The sequence below is a fragment of the Lithobates pipiens genome, unplaced genomic scaffold, assembly GCF_037356315.1.
Source record: "Lithobates pipiens isolate NorthernLeopardFrog02 unplaced genomic scaffold, aLitPip1_a1.2 Scaffold_22, whole genome shotgun sequence".
NCBI classification, from domain to species: domain Eukaryota; kingdom Metazoa; phylum Chordata; class Amphibia; order Anura; family Ranidae; genus Lithobates; species Lithobates pipiens.
Genome location: NW_027507784.1, coordinates 230085359 through 230102738, shown reverse-complemented (window position 1 = coordinate 230102738; position 17380 = coordinate 230085359).

The following is a 17380-nucleotide window of genomic DNA, read 5'->3' as shown; positions in this document are numbered from 1 at the left end:
AGCATGCTCTTCTGGGCCCATACACCTCTAGCCTAGTCACTTAGCAATGTATTTTGTCAGCTCCATAGTATTGCTTTCCCCTAAACACCCCCTAAAATGTGTAAAAATGTTATGTGTGTCCTTAAATTCATGCAAAGTGCCAGAGGTTTTTTTTTTGGTGGGCCAAACTCATTAGGAACCCCCCTCCCCCAACTGCTAAGTCAGCTGATAGCAATCCTCTATCTGCTGACTTTGCCAAACCCAATACACACTATGCCTACCTCTTTTGTGGTCAGATTTATGGATGAATTCACCGAAGCATGTAGTGCAAGGACCCGTGTCAATACTTTCAAATGCTACTTGTGACGGGAGGGCACATGGAACCCAGAATCCCTTGGAAAGGTTGGGAAACCCATGTTTCAGCTCCCCATACAACTCTTATGTCTAAATCACCCTGTGCCATCCTGGTACAGGGTGAGTGAGAAAATATATCTTGGATTACTTAAAATGTAAGTAAGTAATATTTATCCACAGTATCTCCCAGGATATATGTGAAGACAATTCTTAGGTTGTTAATTCTGAACAATACACAATCCTTGAAAGAGCTGATTACATTGAGCTCCGGAGACGGACTGTCTGGTCACCTAGGCTGCCTTAAGTGCTGGGTTAATTAACATATTAATTGTGTAATTGTCTTTTAAGTTGTTGCTATAGGGGAGGGGGGAGTATCCATGAGCAACCCTACCTTGTTATCTACCCCCTTGTGTAAAATATGTATAAAAGGCTGTATTCTGTCCAATAAATCATTCCTGATGTACTCCAAGACTGGTGTTGTCTAGTTCTTGGGGGTTCCTATAGGCAGATCCATTGGACTCATGTTCCAGGACTTAGGAAGCGGTATACTGACAGAAGCACTCAAGCGGAGTGCGGGGGGCGTTCCGTCACACCACTGTTTTAATTTTTTTTTCTCCTGTTATTATCTTGATACGTAATAGCAGAATGTAAAAATGTGCTTCTATTTGTTCAGTGTGTATTTTTATTTTTTGCATTATGACACTTCTTACTTGTCCATTGGGCTGCCAATAGTGTAAGTAAGGAGGGTCTGGCCAAAGTATCACACATTATGTATGCATTCAGCTCTCAATGAAGTGGAGAGGGTTACCTGTCCAAAACATCCCCACCCTAATTTTTTGCAATGGGCCATCAGATGGGGGGGAATGGGGGGAGCTGAGGAATCTGATAAGGGGATTTTATACTTTTGGCTTTAAATACTCATTTCAAAAAATGTTATACTGATCTTGGGCAAAAATGTTTGTGTCTAATCTGCTTGCAATGTTGATGTGAAAAATGACAAAAAAAAATTCTTGTTTGACTCCACAGTTTCCTTCAACGCCACAGGAATGGCAGACTGTGGCCTCCCACTTTTCCACCCGTTGAAACTTTCCCAATTGTGGAGGTGCAATTGATGGGAAACATGTCGGCATCGTCCCACCCCCCAACTCGGGGTCCTACTATTATAATTACTAGGGGTATAATAGTATCGTGATGTTGGCGGTGGTGTTAGCGACATATGACTTTCTGTATGTGGACGTGGGGAAAAATTGACGAATGTCGGATGGTGGAGTATTTGCACAGACCGAGTGCTACTGGCGTTTCCAGAGTGGCAGTCTGGGCTTGCCACCTCCAGAGGAGAATCTGGAAGGACTCCCCTTTGTCTTCATCGAGGATGAGGCGTTTGCTCTGGTAAACCATCTGATGCTGCCTTTCCTGATGAGGACCCTCACCCCGGACCAGAGGGTCTTTAATTTCTGGCTGGCCAGAGCCAGAAGAGCAGTGGAGAACACTTTCGGGATAATGGCCAGCCGGTTCCGCCTATTTTTGATTCCAATCCACATGGTGGAATATAAACTCAATCATATTGTGCTTTCGTGCTGCATTCTGCACAATTTTTTGAAGAAACACTCACCGAACTATGTGGCCTCAGTTGGGCTTGATGCAGACTTACCAGAAAATGCCAACCTGATGGCCCTTGAAGCTGGCCGTCCTGGCTCCCCCCCTCCCCCCAAAGCGCCCGCGGAGTCAGAACAAGATATATGGAGTACTTTGTGGGTAGGGGGGCCATTGATATACCAGACAGTGTCTGAGAGGCATTTTTTTTAATACATTTTTCTTTCAAACTGCAGTAATCTTCAGTAGTTTTCATTTACTGCTTGGGTTTGTTTTAAGGTGTCTCCTTTGGCTTTTTTCTTCAACAGTACAAACCAAATTTCTGTGCGAGATGAGGTGACAGTCCCTTCTTCAGACAATATTATTATGTTGTGGGTCTGCTACACACACACCTTGTTTTTGTTGTTAATGTATGTAGTGCATTACTGACAAAAATATTGCTAATTTTCAGCACCATGACAGAAATGTGTGGAGTCATGAAAACGGCATGATTGAGGCAAATTAAAAAGCACTGTGGGTGTTATTTACTAAAGGCAAATCCACTATGCACTACAAGTGTACTGCAAAAGTGCACCTGAAACTGCATTTGGAATGCAAAGTGGATTTGCCTTTAGTAAATAACACCCTTTGCCACAGAAAACAACTACTTTACTACAAATACTGCTTTTGCGCATTGAAAAAAGAAGCCACACATTGTTCATAATTAAACTTTTTACTCAAAGCACATTCACAAGTGCGTTTAGAAAAGGGTTTTACAACAAATCAACTTATTTGGTGTATATAACATTATTTTTGGTAACATTAATATAACTTGGCATTTTTGTGGAAACAGGCATGTATCAAAGCATAACATACAGAACACAGGAACTTACAAAGCTCAATTTTGAAAAGTGAAGACAATATCAGACATGAGTATGTGCAAACTGTTTTGATATTGCCTTCATCACATGAGGTGTCACTCCTGTAAAAGCCAAATTTGGAAGATGCACACAAATTGAGAATCAAAAAGTGGCCATTTTCCTCCTGATCCCATGCCTAATGTCAACATGTGCTATCTCCTATCATGGGGGATCAATGTATGTGTTTTGGGGGTGCAACCCCTTCATCTCAGCCACTTTAGTAGCAAGGAAGGGTTGCACCCACAAAACGTGTACTTTGATCCCCCATGATGGGAGATAGCACATGTTGGCACACTGTGTGCATCTTCCAAATTTGGCTTTTCTAAAAATATAAAAGTGTTTATTAAAAATTAAAATGGATGCTAGCTAGTTTTGGGTGTTTCAGATTCTCCCTAAAACATCAATGATGTTCTTCATTTTTTGTTGAACATCTCTGACGTTTTTCTTGATACTATCTAAATCACGATTGCATCCCATTATCTCCCCAATGAGGATCTGGGCACTTTCACTGGTAAAATGCGATTCTTCTTCCACAATATCCACATCACCTAAAAATAAACCAAAAAAATACTGTGTATTATAAATATGCACGCATACATTGATTAGCTTACCTGAAGCTGTGGTCTCAGACACTCACCTGTTGTGGTGTCAATTTCACCAATTTCTACAACCTCTCCTTCCTCCTCCTCCTCTGCTTCTGGTGTTGGTATTTCCCCTGCTTTGGGAGGTGTGGGGTCCCTGGTGTCCTCAGACGTTCCGAGTTTTCTCTCCCCTATGAGAATGTAAAAAAGGAATACTTAGCACACAGATATTTGAGGGCAAAAATAGGAATATGAAACATTGCTTGGAAGTGTCGTACAATTGCGTTTTTGGCACAGTTCAAAGCTGAAAAAAAATTTTTTTTACACTTTCTAAAGCTAGAATACTTACTTGTTTTGTGAAAGTTTGATAGATGGAGACACCCCTATAGTATCCACTGGAGCACGTGTGTGGGACACCCTAATAACAAGGGTGTTCTGGTGTCCCACACTAGTGCTCCTAAGTCCAGATGTGAAAACAGCTACTGAGTGTCCTCCCCTTTGCACTGAATCAAATTTTGCATTTCATTCTATTACAAAGCCCTCTAGACAACAAACTTCTTTCGACTAGAAAATAGGCCTGAACAATAGGGCAACTTGCCAAAACACCGTCTTTGAAGTGGGTGAAATAATTATGTTTATTGCGAACGATTGAACCCATGAACATGAAAGAAAAGCACATGTAGCAACATGCAAGCAATAATAATATGAACATACGACAACTACTTACTTTTTTGAAGAACTTACTTAATCCTTCTGTACTGATCGTGCTCCCTCAGTTTCAGGTGTGACCAGTGTTTCCTCAGTTGATCCTTGGATCATCGTACCCCAAAATTCTTCTGAAGACTCTTCACAACTTTAGTCATTATCTTGAGCTTTCTGATATTTGGGTTTGGGTAAGGTCCATACTTCCCATCAGAGTCGTTCCTCTTCAATATGTCCACCATCTCCAATATCTCTCCAAAAGACATGTTTGGAACCTTAAATTTTCTCCTCCGGGATCGGGACATTTCTGACTCCGGTCTTTCCTCGTCCTCCTCCTCGTTAGTGGAATTATTAGTGCACACCTGCTGTGTCTCCGCCATGTACTCTTCCCACTGCGCTGAAAGAGAAGGGGCGGGGAATAGACTAGAAAGAATGTCAGGGGAGGGCGAAGTTTCACGCATGCGCACTGTATATAAAACACAACGTACGTACGATCTGTGAGCAGAGGAAGGAGCTGAAGCAACGATCATTAGAATGAAGGTACAATTTTAACTTGGTACATCACTAGCCTATATTGCTTCTAGATTGAGGCTTATATTGGGACAAGATTAGGAGATTTAGCCTGACATTAGGGTTTGTCTTGTGGGTGGCACAGTGGTGTAGTAGTTAGCACTCTCACCTAGCAGTAAAAAAGGGTCACTGGTATGAATCCCAACCATGACACTACCTGCCTGGAGTTTGCATGTTCTCCCTGTGCCTGCGTGGGTTTCCTCCGGGTACTCTGGTTTCCTCCCACACTCCAAAGACACGCAGGTAGGTTAATTGGCTTCTGTCCCAAATTGGCCCTAGTATATGAATGGGGACCTTGGATTGTGGGCTCCTTGAGGGTAGGGACCGATGTGAGTGTGCAATGTACAGGGATAGGGACAATTGTAGACACTCACTCAGGTTGAACTGGATGGACTGGTGTCTTTATTCAACCTTACTATGTAACTATCTATGTAACTACAGTGGTGTGAAAAAGTGTTTGCCCCCTTCCTCATTTCCTGTTCCTTTGCATGTTTGTCACACTTAAGTGTTTCGGAACATCAAACCAATTTAAACAATAGTCAAGGACAACACAAGTAAACACAAAATGCAATTTGTAAATGAAGGTGTTTATTATTAAAGGTGAAAAAAAATCCAAACCATCATGGCCCTGTGTGAAAAAGTGATTGCCCCCCTTGTTAAAACATACTATAACTGTGGTTGTCCACACCTGAGTTCAATTTCTCTAGCCACACCCAGGCCTGATTATTGCCACACCTGTTCACAATCAAGGCATCACTTAAATAGGAGCTGCTTGACACAGTAAGGTCCACCAGAAGATCCTTAAAAGCTACACATCATGCCGAGACCCAAAGAAATTCAGGAACAATTGAGAAAGAAAGTAATTGAGATCTATCAGTCTGGAAAGGGTTATAAAGCCATTTCCAAAGCTTTGGGAATCCAGCGAACCACAGTGAGAGCCATTATCCACAAATGGCGAAGACATGGAACAGTGGTGAACCTTCCCAGGAGTGGCCGGCCGCCCAAAATTACCCCAAGAGCGCAGCGACGACTCATCCAAGAGGTCACAAAAGACCCCACAACAACGTCCAAGGAACTGCAGGCCTCACTTGCCTCAGTTAAGGTCAGCGTTCATGCCTCCACCATCAGGAAAAGACTGGGCAAAAATGGCCTGCATGGCAGAGTTCCAAGGAGAAAACCACTGCTGAGCAAAAAGAACATCAAAGCTCGTCTCAATTTCTCCACAACACATCTTGATGATCCCCAAGACTTTTGGGACAACATTCTGTGGACCGATGAGACAAAAGTGGAACTCTTTGGAAGGTGTGTGTCCAAGTATATCTGGCGTAGAAGGAACACTGCATTTCATAAAAAGAACATTATACCAACAGTAAAATATGGTGGTGGTAGTGTGATGGTCTGGGGCTGTTTTGCTGCTTCAGGACCTGGAAGACTTGCCGTGATAAAAGGAACTATGAATTCTGCTGTCTACCAAGAGATCCTGAAGGAGAATGTCCAACCATCTGTTCGTGTACTCAAGCTGAAACGAACTTGGGTTCTGCAGCAGGACAATGATCCTAAACACACCAGCAAGTCCACCACCGAATGGCTGAAGAAAAACAAAATGAAGACTTTGGAGTGGCCTAGCCAAAGTCCTGACCTGAATCCTATTGAGATGTTGTGGTATGACCTTAAAAATGCCGTTCATGCTCGAAAACCCTCTAATGTAACTGAATTAGGACAATTCTGCAAAGATGAGTGGGCCAAAATTCCTCCAGGACGCTGTAAAAGCCTCATTGCACGTTATCGCAAACGCTTGGTTGCAGTTGTTGCTGCTAAGGGTGGCCCAACCAGTTATTAGGTTTAGGGGGCAATCACTTTTTCACACAGGGTCATGATGGTTTGGATTTTTTTTCACCTTTAATAATAAACACCTTCATTTACAAATTGCATTTTGTGTTTACTTGTGTTGTCCTTGACTATTGTTTAAATTGGTTTGATGTTCCGAAACACTTAAGTGTGACAAACATGCAAAGGAACAGGAAATGAGGAAGGGGGCAAACACTTTTTCACACCACTGTATGTGTCTTGCAGAGAATATGGATCCCTTCAAGGATCCACATTTTCTGGGGCTAATCATTGATATGCTCAGGGAGCTGCCCTGCCTGTGGCAGATCAACAACCCCTTTTATTAAGGACCTAAGAAAGAGGAAGGTAGTGCTGGAGAAACTGCTTGCTTTGGTGAAGATCATGCTCCCCACGGCAGACATGACCTATGTGATGGCCAAAATTGGTGCCCTGAGGAGTACATATTTGAGGGAGCACAAGAAGTTACAGGAGTCCATGAGATCAGGAGATCCAGATGACATTTATGTCCCCAAGATGTTGTACTATGAGAGGCTGCATTTTCTGGCAGACCAGAGGGAACCCAGGCCAGCACTCTACAGTCTTCCTTCAAGCCTTCCTCCACCCCCAGCTGAGGCTTCCAATGTCCCACCTGGGCCTTCCAGGCAGCAACATGTGGAGGGGGCCCAGCTTGAGACAGATATAGCATTGTTCAACATATTTCTTGTCATATATTTAATGATGTTAACTGGATGTTATTATTGATCAGTAAATTGTGATTTAACAAAGTGGTTTACATATCAATAGACAGTAGTGACCAAAAATGATTGGGACAAGAATGAAAAATGCTGGGCTCAGAATGATAGTCTGTTCTATTTGTTAACATTCAATTTGCAACAGTCATGAGCTGAAAATTGTGTGATTGATGACCAAAAAACTAAAACTATGTCCCATTTTCATACACAGGAAGACCTCAGTCGGGAGGAGGCTGTGGCAAGTGGCAGTCGGGAGGAGGCTGTGGCAAGTGGCAGCCGGGAGGTCGACCATCGCCCTCCTCCTCCTCCACCCCCTGCCACAACTACAAGAGCAGAGCCACAGCCTGGAGGGAAGTGTCTAAGGAAGACCAGAGAGAGTGATGGCCTGGGTTCAGTCTGGTCTGACAGAAGATGCAGGCTCTTGTATGACCACAGCCTGCGGACATAGATGTCATCTGCTCTTCCTGATCTTTTGGACTTCTGGACCAGACTGTTCTCCCCTTAGATATTGTCAGGCTAGGTGCAGATAACAAGTAACAGTTCAGGTGTGCTGATTATACAAAGAGTTCAAAGCACATACCATGAGCAGGTCTAAGCAGAGCAGGTCAGCTGGGACTTGTAGTACACCGCTGCAGACGAAGGTAGATGATTGCTGGACCTTGTAGTTCACTGCTGTAGATGAGGATAGATGATTGCTGGACCTTGTGGTTCACAGCTGCAGATGAGGGTACTAGTAGAATCAGGCAAAGCGTAGTCTAGGCAAGCTGGGTCATACACAGGTAGATCAGAATCCAAAAACGGTACAGAATCAGAAGCAAGTAAGGAGGGTCAAACAAGCCGGGTCAAACACGAAAGTCACAGAGCAAATATCAGCTGGATCAAACACGAGTGAACTCTAACACGAGCACTGACTGAATGCTGATACAGGTGATTTAAACGTGAGCTGGCCAATCACTGTTGTTTCCCAGACACAGGCTGTGTCAGGTGAGTTGTGCTGGGTCCTAAAGGGATTCTAGTACTGACAGTACCCCCCTTTCTCGAGGGGTTGCTCCTGCACCCCCAGGCTTACTTGGAAAACGGAGATGGAACTTCTTAAGTCGATCAGCATGAAGATCACGAGCTGGTACCCAAGATCGATCCTCTGGGCCGAACCCTTTCCAATGAACAAGATATTGTAAAGAATTGCGCACTCGTCTGGAATCCAGAATAAATGCCACTTCATATTCTTGACTGTCCAACACATCCACAGGTTCTGGTTCATTTACTAGGAGGCTGGAATGAACAGGTTTCAACAATGAAACATGAAAGACATTTGGAATGCGCGTGGATGGGGGCAGTTTTAATCAATAAAATTCTCAGCTGCTCCAGAATCCACCAAGGCCAGCAGTTCATGAGCCCCTGTCCCAAAGTGAATGACAGCGGGTAAAAGTATACGATTGTCCCCCTGGGGAGATGAGAGTAGACCTAAGGTGACCTCCCCGCAATCACCTAGGTCCTGGCGTTTCCCGGACGTGTAGGGCACGAACGGAGCATATGACCCTTGAGGCCACAGTATAAGCAGAGTCCCATATTACGCCTGCGTTTGTGTTCCTGGGCAGATAACCGGGTGGAGCCTAACTGCATAGGTTCTTCCTCAGATTTGGCACTGGAGATAGAATAATCAGGTGGTAAAGAAGGTATATAGTTTGCCACAGCCATTGTTTGTTCTCGCTTTCTCTCTCGCTGGCGGCGGTCAATTCTAATAGCTAGACACATAGCCTCCTCCAGTGAGGCTGGGTAGGAGAAGTTGACCAGAGCGTCTTTAATAGCATCTGAAAGGCCAATTCTAAACTGGCTGCGGAGAGCTGCATCATTCCAGCCAGATTCCGGGGCCCACCTGCGAAACTCTGAGCAATACATTTCAGCTGTGGTAGTTCCTTGTTTTAAGTTACGCAGAGTAGATTCTGCAGTAGCAGCACGATCTGGATCATCATATAGCAACCCAAGGGCTTCAAAGAAGGCATCTACTGTTAGTAAGGCTGGATGGTTAGGTTCCAGGTTAAAGGCCCAAGCCTGGGGGTCACCCTGTAGTAGAGAGATAATGATTTGAACCCTCTGAGTTTCAGGGCCAGACGAGGATGGCCTCAACTTGAAATATAATTTGCAGCTGTTTTTAAAGTTGCAAAACGCTTTACGGTCACCAGAAAACCGGTCGGGCAAAGGAATTTTTGGTTCAGATGGAGTTTTAGTAATGGTGGTAGTAGAAGGAGATTGCACCTTGGTGAGCTCTGTGGCCATTTCCTGAACTTGATGTGATAAACGGCAAAGTTCTTGTGTAAACAACTGAGCCTGTTCAGGATTCATGATAGGTTTCCCTTTATGTATTGGCTTGTGTTAATGTCAGGCTAGGTGCAGATAACAAGTAACAGTTCAGGTGTGCTGATTATACAAAGAGTTCAAAAGCACATACCATGAGCAGGTCTAAGCAGAGCAGGTCAGCTGGGACTTGTAGTACACCGCTGCAGACGAAGGTAGATGATTGCTGGACCTTGTAGTTCACTGCTGTAGGTGAGGATAGATGATTGCTGGACCTTGTAGTTCACTGCTGTAGATGAGGATAGATGATTGCTGGACCTTGTGGTTCACAGCTGCAGATGAGGGTACTAGTAGAATCAGGCAAAGCGTAGTCTAGGCAAGCTGGGTCATACACAGGTAGATCAGAATCCAAACGGTACAGAATCAGAAGCAAGTAAGGAGGGTCAAACAAGCCGGGTCAAACACGAAAGTCACAGAGCAAATATCAGCTGGATCAAACACGAGTGAACTCTAACACGAGCACTGACTGAATGCTGATACAGGTGATTTAAACGTGAGCTGGCCAATCACTGTTGTTTCCCAGACACAGGCTGTGTCAGGTGAGTTGTGCTGGGTCCTAAAGGGATTCTAGTACTGACAGATATGTACTCCTCAGGTCACCAATGTTGCATTTAAATAATTGATGTCTGCCTTGGGGGCCAGAGGCTTCACCAAATTGACCAGTTTCTCCAGCGTTGCCTTCCTGTTTATGTGTTTATGACACCTAATAAAGTTTTTTTTTGGTTCAAGACATACTTGCCTATGTGTTTTACTTCAAAAAGGACACTTTATTTGTAAGTAGGCAGGTACATTTCAAAAATACCAAGTTAAATTAACAAGGGGCACCAAAACCAAACAAACTCGTAGAGATTAAAAAATAAAACAATAAAATAAAAAGATAATAATGGTGTTGTGGTAAGTTGACACACCAAAAAAATTACCAAGATGAGCAAAATGTCAAAAAAGGAGATCTTGATTAAAAAAGCAACCACAAGGGTGCGCATGCGCGAAGCTTCCAAGATGGCCGCCATCATCTAAAGCTCCGCTGCCTCGCGGAACGAAGGAACCCCTACCGCACAGCACGGCCACCCTTCCGCTTACCGAGCTGTAGGGACAGACTCCCAGAGAGTTGGGGCACACAATCGAATGACCGGGGGACCGGCTAAACGCAGCCTGGGCCCGCTGTTCGCATCATTGGACGTGTGGGAGAAATCTAAGATGGCCACCGCAGCACAGCTCCTATCCCAGGAACACAGATCCACAGGCATGGCGGATTTCAGGTCAGATACAGACTTTCCTCCTCTCCACGCCACCCCAGGCAACCTCAGGGGCCCACCCAAGGAGGCCACGCCGTCCCCGGCCTCCACGGTCTCCCTGCTGGAACGCACCCTCCAGGAATTCTCCCCATCCCCCGCGGGGACACACAGGGCCGCCCAGGCCGCCATGGCCTCACATGAGGCTACTCATGCAGACCCAGTCTCCCACATGGATGCCCTGTTTGGCAAATTCTCGGAACTATTGGAAAGGGGTCTCTCCCAAACTGCCATGAAAATCACAGGGGAATTAAAAGCAGACTTTATTAACCTGGGCTCCCGGATCGAAACGATCGAGCATAAAATGGAGGACACAATTGCCAGATCCATCCAAAACTCCAAGCACATTTATTCAGTGCAGGAGCAACTAGACCTAGCCATGGCTCGTATTGACGACCTTGAAAATAGGTCACGCAGATACAACATCAGAATCCGAGGGCTGCCAGAATTGATAACTGATGTGTCCAAGGCAGTGCATGGCCTCATTACTCAGCTAATCCCTGACATCCCGGCTCCAAAGCTAGAACTTGACAGGGTCCACAGAACCCTTGGCCCCCCTAGGAAGGATGGCACTCCAAGTGATGTACTGGCCAAGCCACACCATTTTTCGGGGGAAAGAAGAAGTTATGAAGAGAGCCAGATCCCTGCAACACGTCACATACCAGGGCCACCAGGTTCAGATCTTTGCGGACCTCTCCCCCTCCACCATACAGAGACGGAGAGCCCTGAAACCCCTCTTGCTTGCACTGTCACAAATAGACATAAAATACAAGTGGGCATTCCCATTTGCGGTCAGGTTCACGGATAAAGGGAAAACATATGCTTTCTCCACATTCCCCGAGGGGGAAAAGCTCCTCACCAGGCTGAAAATTATTTCTCAAGAAGCTGACATGGACACTTCTAACTCTGGCCAGGGCTCACACAAACGGCCCACACCTAACAGCCCACAATCCCCGTTGTGGACCTCCGGAAGAGCCAAGAAGGTCAAGGACAATGCACCCACCGGAGTAACATTCAGGCCTCCACTTCTACTCTCCATTGTGTGTCTGACCGTCCGAGGTCCTGGAGAGGGCCAGAGGACTTTTCCCCAACCATTGGAAGTTTGGTCCTCCACCTTTGTTGCCCTCCCCCTTCCTAGGACCTGTGCTACCCCTTTCCCCTCTGCCTTCATTAGCCCTGGACGCTATGCAGTCTTCCATACACCTTCTGGACTGTCCACAACCCCTCTCATTGTCTGCGCCCCCTCGAGATAGGCCCTCCGGGCTTTTCAACGGACACTATAGAAGGCTGCAGTCCCCAGCACTTTCCCCGGATATGTATCCTCACTTTATGGTTGATGACCAGCTTTTACTGATCAGCCCCAGTGTCTCCTAAACATTAAGTTTGGCCGTGCCTTAAGTTTGTTATTTTTGTTTAACTTCTATTACTGTATGCTGTTGAATCCACAGATCGGGTTGTTTCCCGACTAGGGGTCCCCAGTTCTGCGAGGGACCACTTGCGCAACTCCCCCTCCCTCGGTCTCTCTCGGGTGCCTGAGGGTCGGGACATCTGACCCTATGGGTCAGCTGTTAACACTGTTCTTTCTCGGGATTTCTGGGGGTGTGTCCTGCCCTGATCTCCTCTTTCCTTTCCCAGGAACACTTTCTTTCCTTGCCTTATCTCTTTCTGTCTCCCCACTAGATGGTAAGCTACTCCTATTGAATGTTTGCATGACACTATTGTTTGTTTCAGGTATGGCTGAGCTAACCCTGCCTGCAATGTATTCCACGAGAAAATCACAGGCAGTCAATCCCAACACTGCTGCCGGGAACTCCGCCACTGACTGGGTAAGTGAGGTCGTCTTCAGATGCTGGGCTCCCCCTCTGCTCCATGGCTGACCAACAAGCTGTTAGGCTTAAGATAGCTACCCACAATATACAGGGCCTTAATTCCCCCGTCAAACGCAGAAAAGCTCTTGATTACTATAAGTCCCTGAAACTGGATATAATCCTACTTCAGGAAACGCACCTTCCTGTCCGGTATAGTCCCAAGTTCCTTCACGCCCACTTCCCTCAGTTCTACCTAGCCAATGCAGAATCCAAAACCAAGGGGGTGGCCATCCTGATAGCCAAAACGTGCAAATTCAACAAAAGTTTTGAAAAGGCGGACCCGGAGGACAGGTTTTTACCTGTAAAGGGCACTGTGGGAGACCACCTTTACTCCCTGGTCTCCTACTATGCCCCGAACACAGGTCAGGTCAAATTCTTTGAATCCCTGTTGCACACCCTGGCTCCTCTTTTAGAAGGGACGGTTATTCTCGGTGGGGACTCTAACGTCGCCTTTGATCAAGGACTCGACAAATCCTCCTCCTCTCATGCCCGATTAACCCGGCCCACGAAGGCAAGCCTGCGGATCGCCAAATTGCTCCACGCTTATGGTTTATCCGATGCTTGGAGGGAATTAAACCCCACAAGGAGAGACTATACCCACTTCTCAGCACCACACCAATCCTATGCAAGGATTGACCACATCCTTGTTCCCTCTTCGCTCCTTCCCCGGGTGCTCAAAGCCTCCATCACTGACACGGTGGTCTCGGATCACTCTTTGGTAATTGTGACGGCCCTCGGGGGTTCGAGTGGGAGACACCCTAGACATTGGAGGTTAAACGAATCTCTCCTGTCAGAGCCATCACGAATTATGGATCTTGACAAAGCACTACAGGAATATTTTTCTATTAATGCGACACCTGATGTCTCCCCCGAAACCCTGTGGGCGGCGCACAAAGCATTTATTAGGGGAAAACTCATCCAAATAGGAACTCAAATAAAACGGGAAAGGCAATCAACCATTCTTAAGCTAGAAGAGGAATACTCTAGACTCAGGGCTCTTCACAAACGGGACCCCCTCCGCACACCCCCACCACCTTGCATGACAAGACTCGTTTAGAACTCAATCTCGCTCTCACCACGAAAGCAGAAAAATCGGTTAGGTGGTCTGGCCACAAATTTTATTCACATGCAGACAAAATAGGCACACTCCTGGCTAATAGACTCTCCCCTAGAACCAAGCTAAGCACCCCCCCCCGGATCAGAAGTGCAGGACGCCCGCCCACGTCTAACCCGGTCACAGTTCTGAATGCCTTTCAGGACTTTTACACCTCTCTTTACAGCAGTCCCCCATCTCCCAACGCAAACCTCCTTCCACAGTTTTTGGAGGGACTCCCCATCCCTGTTTTGTCGGACGCTCACAAACAAATCATGGAATACCCCTTTCAGGCGGAGGAGATTTTGGGAGTCATAAAGGAACTCAAAAAAAGCTCCGCCCCTGGCCCCGACGGTCTTTCGATCCCTTATTATAAGGCCTTTGCCAACACGCTTGCCCCTCACCTGGCCAATCTCGGCAATCATAAAGCTAATGGAAGCCCCCTAGATCCCCACCTTAATACGGCGTACATCACGGTCATACCCAAACCTGATAAGAACTTGGAAGATGTCAGTAACTACAGGCCGATATCCCTCATTAATAATGACCTCAAAATTCTTACGAAAGTCATGGCCAATAGGCTGGCCTCCTTTATCGGACGCTATGTCCACAAGGACCAAGTCGGATTTATCCCTGGCAGGCAGGGACCTGACCAAATACGGAGGGCGGTTGACATTATCTCCATTCTGCAGTCTAATTGGGAAGGGGGAACCAAACAATCGGGCTTTCTCCTCTCCTTAGATATCCAGAAGGCCTTTGATTCGGTCTCATGGCAGTACATCTTCCAGCTCTTTGACAGGTGGGGATTTGGGGCTCGCTTCCTTGGCTTACTGCGATCCTTATACTCTCAGCCGAGGGCCCAAATTCGACTTCAGGGATACCTATCCACTCCCATTCCCATTACTAGAGGGACTAGACAAGGGTGCCCCCTTTCACCCCTCATATTCTCAATAGCCATTGAAACGCTAGCGATAGCAGTCCGCCACAATATAGACATTGGAGGTGTCCAGTGTGGCAGCCAAACGCACAAATGCGGACTCTTTGCAGACGACATATTGTTATTCCTTACTTCCCCCCTCACTACCTTGCCCAATTTATCTCGAGTACTAGACGACTTTGCCAAGGTCTCAGGCTTACAAGTTAACTACTCTAAGTCTGTGGCACTGAATATTTCTCTTCCCACCCACCTAGTTTTCTCACTCAAACAATCCTTCCCGTTCCAATGGAGTGATACTGCCATCAAATATTTGGGTGTCTCCCTTACACCCAAGACGGAAATGTTGTATGCCCACAATTACCCCAAACTATACAGACAGTTGGAAACTGATCTCTGTTCATGGTCTAAACACGAATTGTCCTGGCTTGGCCGGATTAACTCCATAAAAATGACCCTTCTTCACAAAATCCTATACTATTTCCGAGCCCTCCCCATACCGGTCCGGAAGGACCATCTTTGCTTTCTGCAAAGCAAAATATTGAAATATATCTGTGGCAACAAAGGGTACCGTCTATCGCAAAACACGCTATTCCTGCACAGACGCAGGGGTGGGTTGGGTCTGCCTAACCTCCACAAATATTACCTTGCAGCTCGCCTGGCCCAACTCTCCACGCTCTACTCTAAATACGAGAAGCCGGATTGGCTGTCCATTGAACGCTGCTCCGTACCCTCTTTTACACTGGATTACCTGTTGTGGTGTCCACCCAAAGCCAGGCCACCCATCATGTCTCCATCCCTCTCTCACTCCTGTGCCCTATGGGACGGACTCCGCGGAGAGCCTTCCCTGGTCTCCACTTTAAGACCCCTTGCTCACATCTTCCGAAATCACGATTTTCCCCCTGGCCTGAATATTGAGGCCTTCAGGTGGTGGCTGGACAAGGGACTATACCGGATAGGTCATTATTTCACTTCAAGGGGTCCAATTTCCCTTGCCTATTGTATCGAACACTTAGAGCTACCAGACTCAGAGAGGTTCCGCTTCCAACAAATATCTCATTTCTTACACTCACTTTGGAAGAACAAGCCCCTTCCTCCCCCCTTTACTGATTACGAAGCCTGGTGTAGTGGGATCGGGGAGCAGAGGGGCGGTATTTCAGTAATCTACGTGGCTCTCACTGCCCCAATGGGCAAATCCCCCTACATGAAGGCATGGGAGTCTGACCTTCAGACCTCTGGCAGTCTTGAAACCTGGCAGCTGGCCCTAGCCAGATCCTTTCATGGGATCCAAAACACATCTCTCATGGAAGCTAGCATCAAATTGATAACCAGGTGGTACCTCACTCCAGCCAGGCTAGCCAAAATTTATCCCACGGCAAACCCCTTATGCTTTAGGGGGTGCCAACTTCGTGGCACCATGATCCACATCTGGTGGGAATGCCCTAGGCTTCGATCGTTCTGGACCAAAATCTTTAACTTGATTCACAGGGTCACAGGCTGCCGGGTTCCAAAAACTCCTGAGGTTGCGCTGCTCAATGCCCCGGCTCCTTTGTTGCCTGGTTACACTCAGAAACTAACCCATTTTATCCTCTTAGGAGCCAAAATTGCGATTGCCTCCGCCTGGAAGCAACCCAGACCCTCCTTCCTCGCAGTAAAGAGGAAGATATCCTGGATAATGTCCCAAGAAAAACTGTCAGGCATTCTGTCGGATACCACGCCTAAATTTAGAAAGGTGTGGGATCCTTGGGCCCGATACATGGGAATATCTCTTCTGCCGGGAATGCCCCCAGGCTCTCCCTTAGCTCTCCCTCTCTTATTGAGTGCTAAGCATTCTGACACCGCACCCCACCACCCTTTTCGGAAATAGCTTACCCCCTTACCCCTCTGTTCTCCTCCTTTCTTCCTCTCTGCTCTCTTCTGTCCTTCTTGATTTCTTGTTTTTATGGTTTGCTCAACAGAGCTATAATTGACAGATTCACTGTACAGACAAATTGTTTGCAGGGGTGCCCCCCGTGGATGGCCCATCGAATACTTTCTCCCTTTGAGAGGGGGGGACTCGGGAGAGTACACCCCCACCCTGACACAGCAAGCTCCCTCTTAGGGGTGTCAGGGGGGGGCTCCTGGTAGCTCCCCCTCGCAGATGTTCTGGATGGGCTCCTCGCGGGGGGTGACCCTTTGTTTTATTGTATGGCCCCTCGCTGCGGCGGGGCAGGATATTTGTACCTATTTGCCATTTTCTGATTTCCACAACTGTCTCCTTTTATTATTACTTGCACTGTGACAGCAGGTTTGCCCTGCTGAAGATTGTTTGTTTTAATGGTATGTTCTTGCAAGTGCCTTTGTCATAAAATAAAATCTTTTGAAAGTAAAAAGCAACCACAAAATGTAAACAAAAAAAAATGATTTGGGAGATCTGATGAATAAAAATATTCTATTCATGAAAATAGGAAAAAGAATAAAGGAATACGTTTTGGAGAAGTGTGTGTGTGAATATGAGCAGCAAACCAACTTCATTCTTCTAGCATTATAAAGAAAAAGAGAATGCTCTGCATTACACAATTTTTTACATTGCAGGGTGACG